Source organism: Varroa jacobsoni, unplaced genomic scaffold, assembly GCF_002532875.2.
Source record: "Varroa jacobsoni isolate VJ856 unplaced genomic scaffold, vjacob_1.0 scaffold_629, whole genome shotgun sequence".
Lineage (NCBI taxonomy): Eukaryota > Metazoa > Arthropoda > Arachnida > Mesostigmata > Varroidae > Varroa > Varroa jacobsoni.
In genome coordinates, this window is record NW_019213531.1 from 392421 (window position 1) to 399844 (window position 7424).

Genomic DNA, 7424 nt, shown 5'->3' on the forward strand with positions numbered 1-7424 from the left:
GCCATTGGTGTTGTTTTTGTTGTCGTCGTCGTCGTTGTCGTCTGTGATGTGATCTAACGGCATGGCCGCTGCCGCCACTGAACTCCGCTTCACATCATCCCCTGCGCGCCTCTTTACCAAACCATTCATGTCTACATAGAAAGATATAAGTGTACACGCTTAATACGCGTTACCACATAACTGTAGCCGTTTTGTGTGCGCATACGCGATATTAATTACGGCGGACACGTAACAACGATGGAGATTTACTATTTGATTATATTATCCGCTTATGGTTAATAGAACTGTTAAATGTTGGCGTGTTAACGGTTCTTCACTTTTTCACCATTAAACGATTGTTTTTGTTTATGTTATTAATAAAAATTCTGTGTAGACCAGTGGTCGAAAGAAGCAAGCCACAAAAACATACTGTCTTTCCGTCCTGTGTCTTGTAAATCGTCTAACCGTTCTTAATGATAAATGCATTGCATGGCTGGTACAGTCGAGCCGAAAACTATCAGAACGGTGTGTAATGATTACCCAGCACAATGGCAATTTTTCTGGAAGAAGAAGGCTTCTTATACTATTATCAAGACGAAGCTGTTGTACCATCACTGATAAGGGACGTGCATTCGACCCTTGATTAAAGAAGACTTGATTGCATTTCCATAGGAAGAGAGATCTCCACCCGCCATGCTTCATACATTGTCTAACGATTCCCTTTCTATCATCTATAAATAATTAAATCAACAATAGACGCTTATATTAATTAAATTTCGAAGATTTGAGCAAGTCAATAACAGTTTCATCGAAAATTTAGAAAGTTCTGCTAGAAATAATGCGTAATCATGTAAAACACTTTCATTATTTGTATCATATTAGCGTGACTCTTAGTGAATGACACGGTTACCTATTGTAATTTTAAAATTGAGACATCTTACAAATTTGCCAAGCTCAAGCTGATGTCAAATAACGTGGGTCTGCACAATTCAGTTTGAAACGACCCTAACCCAGCAGGCCAGGGATAAACACAGCATATCAAGCATCGGACCTGTTATTGAAATCGTTTATATCCGATCAGCGATTTAGTACGGGCGCAAGGCTTGCCTCAGGTCCATTGTTCCATGCTATTGTTGCAGCATTACGTTGTGTTTAGCGGTCGGATTAATTCTACGTTTCTGGTCCTGATTCCCCTTCGATTTCGTTGCGATTCCCAGTTCGATACTGAGGCTCGACTCCTTTGGTTTAGTCCTGTCTATATGATCCTAGCAGCGTGCCGTTTTGTCTGTCGTCTGCTGAGACGCCATATTTTGTGCTTGAGTGTCTTTGCATTCGTGTCTACGAGCACTTCTCTACAAATGTACTTGTACTATCTATAAATTTGTCGAAGGAAGCAGCGCCGAGCGGCATTGGCTACTGCAAGAAGGGGTGATGAGGAGGGACGCTAAGAGAAAAGGAAGAAACTGACAAAGAAACAGGGAACGAAGCTAGAACTTCAGGAAGTTTTTGACGCAGTACCAAGCGCAGCGACGGAATAGCAAGATGCTAAAGTTGCCGTGTGTCGCTAAGGCTCGTTGCTGAGAATACCTCGCCAGATTCTGAAGGAACTTTTCTGAATACCCAGGGATTCCGTCTTCTTTTGTGGGCAACGTCACCAGCAACTGGACTCTTGATAACACTTACTCTGCAGCTGGAGGCACAGCTGCTAGTGCTGTTGTTGCTGTTAATGTTGATATTTTTAGAAATATCCCGACAGCGATGACGGGTAACGTCTCGAGTAAGGGAACCAGCTCAGTCATGCCCATCTATGCCCAGCTACCTGTTTCCGTAGTGGGGCAAAAAAAAAGGTTTATTATTAACAACGGCAGCAACAGACAACAAGCAATGAAAAACAGCAAAAGTGGGAAATTAAAATAGAATAATAATACGCAACTCGACATCCTAACGTCGCCTTGTAAGCGTCTGACTCCTTTACACTCCCTTTTGTTGGTTCACTTTTTGGGTGTCCCACTATTTGACTTTACGATTCGTCAGTTTCTACTGGAAGTTAAAGTCTGGCGGAAGACGACGCGTGGCATTTGAAAGTCAAGGTTAAAGACAGAGAGCCTGGGGTCTGGAGTAGGGAGAGCGACAAACAAAGAAGTTTTCTAGCTTTGAAACGCGAAATTAAGAGGGAAAAGGAAAGGAACTATCGGTTATCGCAGAATTTCTTAAAGTTTCTAATTTCAATTTACTTCCTAGATTTTTGAAATTAACAACCAAAATGACCATAATGTAACTGCGATCGTTGTCGTCGCTTACGTGCGGTCTATTCCAAGTTTCCAACGAAAAATCAGGCAACTACAAATAAAAGTTATGAATGAACATTTCAAATAACCCAGCCATATGCTATATTTAAACATGTCGTACGCGAATATCAATATAGATAGGACATGGTGGGCAAAATTCTGGGCTTTCTCACAACGACTTGAATTGCAAAACTTGCACAAAAGATTGCTCTTCCATATCTGAAAGGAGTATGTTACAACAATTGAAACCTCGCACCGCAGAAACGCCAACGGCACTGGCGAGGGTAACTGCAGCACTGAGGGCTAAATAAAGAAGGTAGAGATGCCCCTTACTCTTTACTACATCATAGTTTTCATACAGACGCCGGCGCAGGCAATGATCGTGCGTCGAAGACGAAGAAAAGTAAAAACACCAAACGTTATAGGAGAAGCAGCAGTTGAAGTAAATGCTTCATGAATGCACCTTCACGAACAAGGGCAGCAACAACAACAATCGAATCCCCGTTACAACAAAAGAAACGGCAGCCCTTAAGCACATTTACTACCGTTGTTGTTGTCATCATCGGCATGTTGAGGGATGCCTTTGAGAGCGCAACAGCATCAACAACAAAGATGTCGTCTGTGCTTTGGACCGACGATGGATGATATCTTTACGATATCACCCTCCGACCCCCCATGTTCTCCCGAATCGCTTGCACGAATACGAAAATGGGCCTGGAGTCAGCCCTATTCATTGTGCGTTATTCCGTACAGTTCACATAAAAATACATAAATACATGTACGACGATTATGATACTGCCGTTCTAGTCGTATAACAGACACAAGAAGCCCCAATACGCGATGTGGGTATGAATAGCTTTCAGTCGTTTGATTATTTGCTCTCTGACAATGGCATTTAATACTTGGCTTTTACTATGTGCGAACTTTAAGGGGCAGGGTTTATTTGCAAAGAAAACGGCCGATAACCTTAACAACCGTTAGGAGGAAATGCACTTGCAACGTACATGAGACAAAAGCAAAATCTCTTCTATATATATATATATATATATATAATCCCCCTTTCTCTCCTAACTCATTCTCCGGGTTTTCGCCCTGTTTCCCGATGCATAGTAAGACTACCGCACATACAACTATGTAATTAAAATCCTTGCCACGGAAACATGCAATTTTGGAGAATAGGTGTATTTGTTAATGTTTAAATGTATTTTTTGTCGCAAATTACAATAACCAAGCTATTTAAGTTTTTATAAATGATTAAAACGATACTTGAGAACCAGTTTGTTTTTATCTCATGTGGTTTCGGACGTAGCTTTGGTTTTTTTGACGTTGAACCCATGAAATGTCGAGGCCCTACGCTGACCTCAAAAAAAAAACTGACAAACAGTCTGTAAGACCAATATAATGAAAATTTTTGAGGCCAACGGTAACGTCTTTAACAACAACAAATAACAAATAGGACCTTATTAAAATAGTGTGTATCTAAAATAGTCAGAAAGGTATCAGTCAAACAAGTCGACAAAAAACAGTTCATTATTTATATTCTCATGTTATAAAGAGGGCATAGCAAGTAAGTCTATGATCAGTTTGCTCAACTGTAAACGCCTCATTTTTGTGCCTTCGACCACTTCCTCGTATCACCACACCGTTAAGTGTTTTTAACGTTTCGGTTTATATTCGCTTCAAGGGGATTGTTTACCGCTTTTTACCTTCTTTAAAGCCAAATAAAGGGAAATCCTCAACATGATGAACGGGTCAGTCATAGCGAGATATTCAGACCGACAGACAGCCGTATATAAACGTGTACACAGACATCCAGACAATATTTTCAGTTGAACTTTTTCATGGAGAATAGTACCGCCTATCGTCCTTTGTTTTTGCTACTACATTAATATAAGAAAAAAAAAAAAAGGAAAATTGATGCCGTTGTGTTACATGTATAGAAATTTAATATTTGAAAGACAACAAAACTGGAAATAGAGCTTGAGTGACAGCAAGATATTGAATCAGACAATTCTGTCGTTCACTTCCCGAATCCTTCAAGGAAATGCCAACGATTATAACATCTATGGATAGTAACTAGAATAATAATAGTAATTTCTATCTGTCTATCTTTGTTTAGCTGATATTTTAAGTAACGCAAAAAAACAGGTAACACGTATGACAGAGATACTAACTCGGTTATTTGTCTTTTTGCGTTACTGCGTGCTTGACACTATCAACTAAATTCAGTGATCGTCACTCTGCTTCTTCGATGTTTTCACGTTTGGCGCGTTAGTTATGGCATGCTTGTTAAACTAATTCAATAGTTTACGATAGGTAAGGTTAAGGCTTTTAGCCCTTAAAAAGGGAATGACAGCTCTGCTTTGTGGGTGTAGAACAGTTTTGTGTCTACATCGTTCTAAATCATTTTTTTTTCGCCCAGCACACTGCCAGAATTCTCTTTTTTTTTTTTTTTTGCTATTTCTAGAAGTGGGCTTAGTCCTGAATTTGGGCACGCGTGTGACTCGTTTAAGAGGCAAAAAATATTCAAGAGAAGAATCGATGCTTAAAGAACCTGGTCGATTGCTCTTCCTCTTTTCTACTCTATCGCTAAAGCTGATAATTGACTGATTATTGACTGTCGTAATTGTCTCACGGTTCGCATGCCCCTGAGTCGTGTCCATCTGTCTAAGTCGCTGAGGCGACCTCGCATTTGTCAAGGTGACCATATCATAACTCTTACTATAGCTGCCGGCGCTTTCACTAGTGTTTGCCAATACTATTTCTACCCGTCCATAATTGAACCTCACCGGCATCAGTCGCTTTCATCATCAGCAACCGCAGCAAAGCTACAACGCTAAAAGCGGGCAATAATCATAAGAATGTTTTTTTTTTTTGTTCAATTCGCAAAAAAAAATGCCCAACGACGGTCGGGTAGCAACTCGCTGTAGCTGCCCACTACCGTGCCTGCCACTGTCATCGAATAAGCACGAAACGTTTGCCACAAAACAGTCACGCACGTATAGGAACACTGGCTGTGCCGGGATCGACGACAGCAGCAGCGGACGAATCATGCGACTATGGGAGCCATGCAGGACCGAACCGCGCAGGCACTCACTGGCCCGCTGGAGCTTCGGCCAAGGCGTCTGTCATTGATGTTGTCATCATATTGATGTTCGGTGATTAGCCGCGAATTAATGCTCATCAATTGTCTAAAGTGAGTAAAAACAGCAACCCTACTCGTTGTCTAACCTAAACGTCGGAAGGGCCAAAATCGGACAATAGCTAGAAGCCATTAGCAGTACATAAACACTGGAAATCCCACATTATGCAGCCAACAACTGGGAAACATTGCTTGAAGTTAACTGTTGGAACCATAACCAAGTTTTTCTTTCTTTAAGCCACCGTTTTTCTTCTCCCATTCTGTATCTATTTCTCGCCGACCCCTTAGAAGGCGCAATAGGAACGCCGCTCCATCGTAATACAAGCGATTAATATTAAACGGTGTTAGAATAATAAGGAGTCCTATGAATGCTTTATTTACAACTGGTCGTATCTAAAGCATTACACTAGTACACAGTGTAATTTTTCTATTACACACAAAAAGAGATGATGTTCGAGAAACAGAGGGCTTGTGCCCAACAATAAATAACCCCTTAGTGTTTTGTTATCGCGAAAAAACATAGGTTTGTTTGTGGCTTCATACACTATGCATTGACTTAAAACAATACATGCAGCAGCATGCTGTCTTTGTCTTCTGGCTATTAACGAGCTCCAGCAAACCCCAGCTTTACATGTCTGATGCTACGACTAGAAATGTTGCTAAACCCACACCGGTCAAGAGAGAACAATTGCCATACTCGTCCATAAACGTGCCCCCGATACAACTATCCCACTTGGCTTAAATCTCCTTAGATAACCAAATACTTAACTGCGGTAAGTACCGATACTACTGACCGCTTATCGTACACGCTGTTCGTTCTACTTGTCCACGTTATCTTATATTTTTGTCGTAAGACTGAATACTGAAATGGAAAAGACCAAAAACCGATACGCCTTCCCGCCGCTGACGAGGCGCCAGTTTACCTGCAGTCTAATCCTATTATTCCCCTAAATCCCATAAATGAATTATTCTTGATGGTAGAGATGATACTGCAGTGGGGCAGGTAGGCGCGCAAATGGGCGAGAACCTATTCCATTATCCGAAATGTTTGCAGCAGTCGTTGTCGTCGTCATCATGCAACTACCCCTGAAAAGCCTCGGAGTTCTGAGGTTTTACCAAGACGCCACAACAAAACTAAAGGCCCTGTTGGTTACCTTGTTTTTACCGTTAAATCGCTAAATTGAATTCGTTACTCTTTTCCCTTGTAGAATCACTTTGACAGCTTCTGGTTATATCTTCACTGGGTATCAGGGTGAACGGCGCCACCCATTCTGGTTACAGAGAAACAGCGGCAACTGGGTATCTGAGACGATCGTCGAGGTGATAAAATTTATTACTGATGTTCGCGCAAAACTCACACATCTCATTTTTGATAGGTTTCTGTGTGAAAATGTCGTTTGTATGAGGAAATTGAAAATCTGTGAACGGTTATGTAAGTTGCTGCTCCTTGCGTGCATATACATGCTTTTCATGAATATGTCAATTAACTGCATGTTAAAGAGAGTAAAATCTCTGGACTTAATTAGTTCTCCCCTAAAAAATCTCTTGTTTCTCTCTTTGTTCCGAACGATGTTAGTCCTCAGACTCTCTGTTCATATGAGGGTATGCTTTTTTTTCTAGCTTTTTTCTGTCCAGCTGACCTTTAGCACTTACATTTCATCCCCCTTTTTCCTGGCTGTTGTATAGTGTCGTAAATAAGATGCTGTCAGCGTCGGACCTCCCTCAGAGAAGCGATCGCAGGTGGCTTCGTATCGTTTGTCCATTCTTAGTTCCAGGTCTCTTCTTACTGCAGGAAGAGAAGAAAAATGGGAAATACCGTCTGGTGACGTGTAAGCGCAGACGTGCAAAAGTAGACGCTACAGGCACACGCAAGTATGACAACCATGTGACTCGCATTTATTCGTGGGGCGACTCGCATTACGGTGGGGCGATCTGCCACAAGCGAGAGCATGGACGAGGGCAAACGATTAGCAGTGTTTTGGATGACTGTTGTGAATCGCCGTCAGCACCAAGGC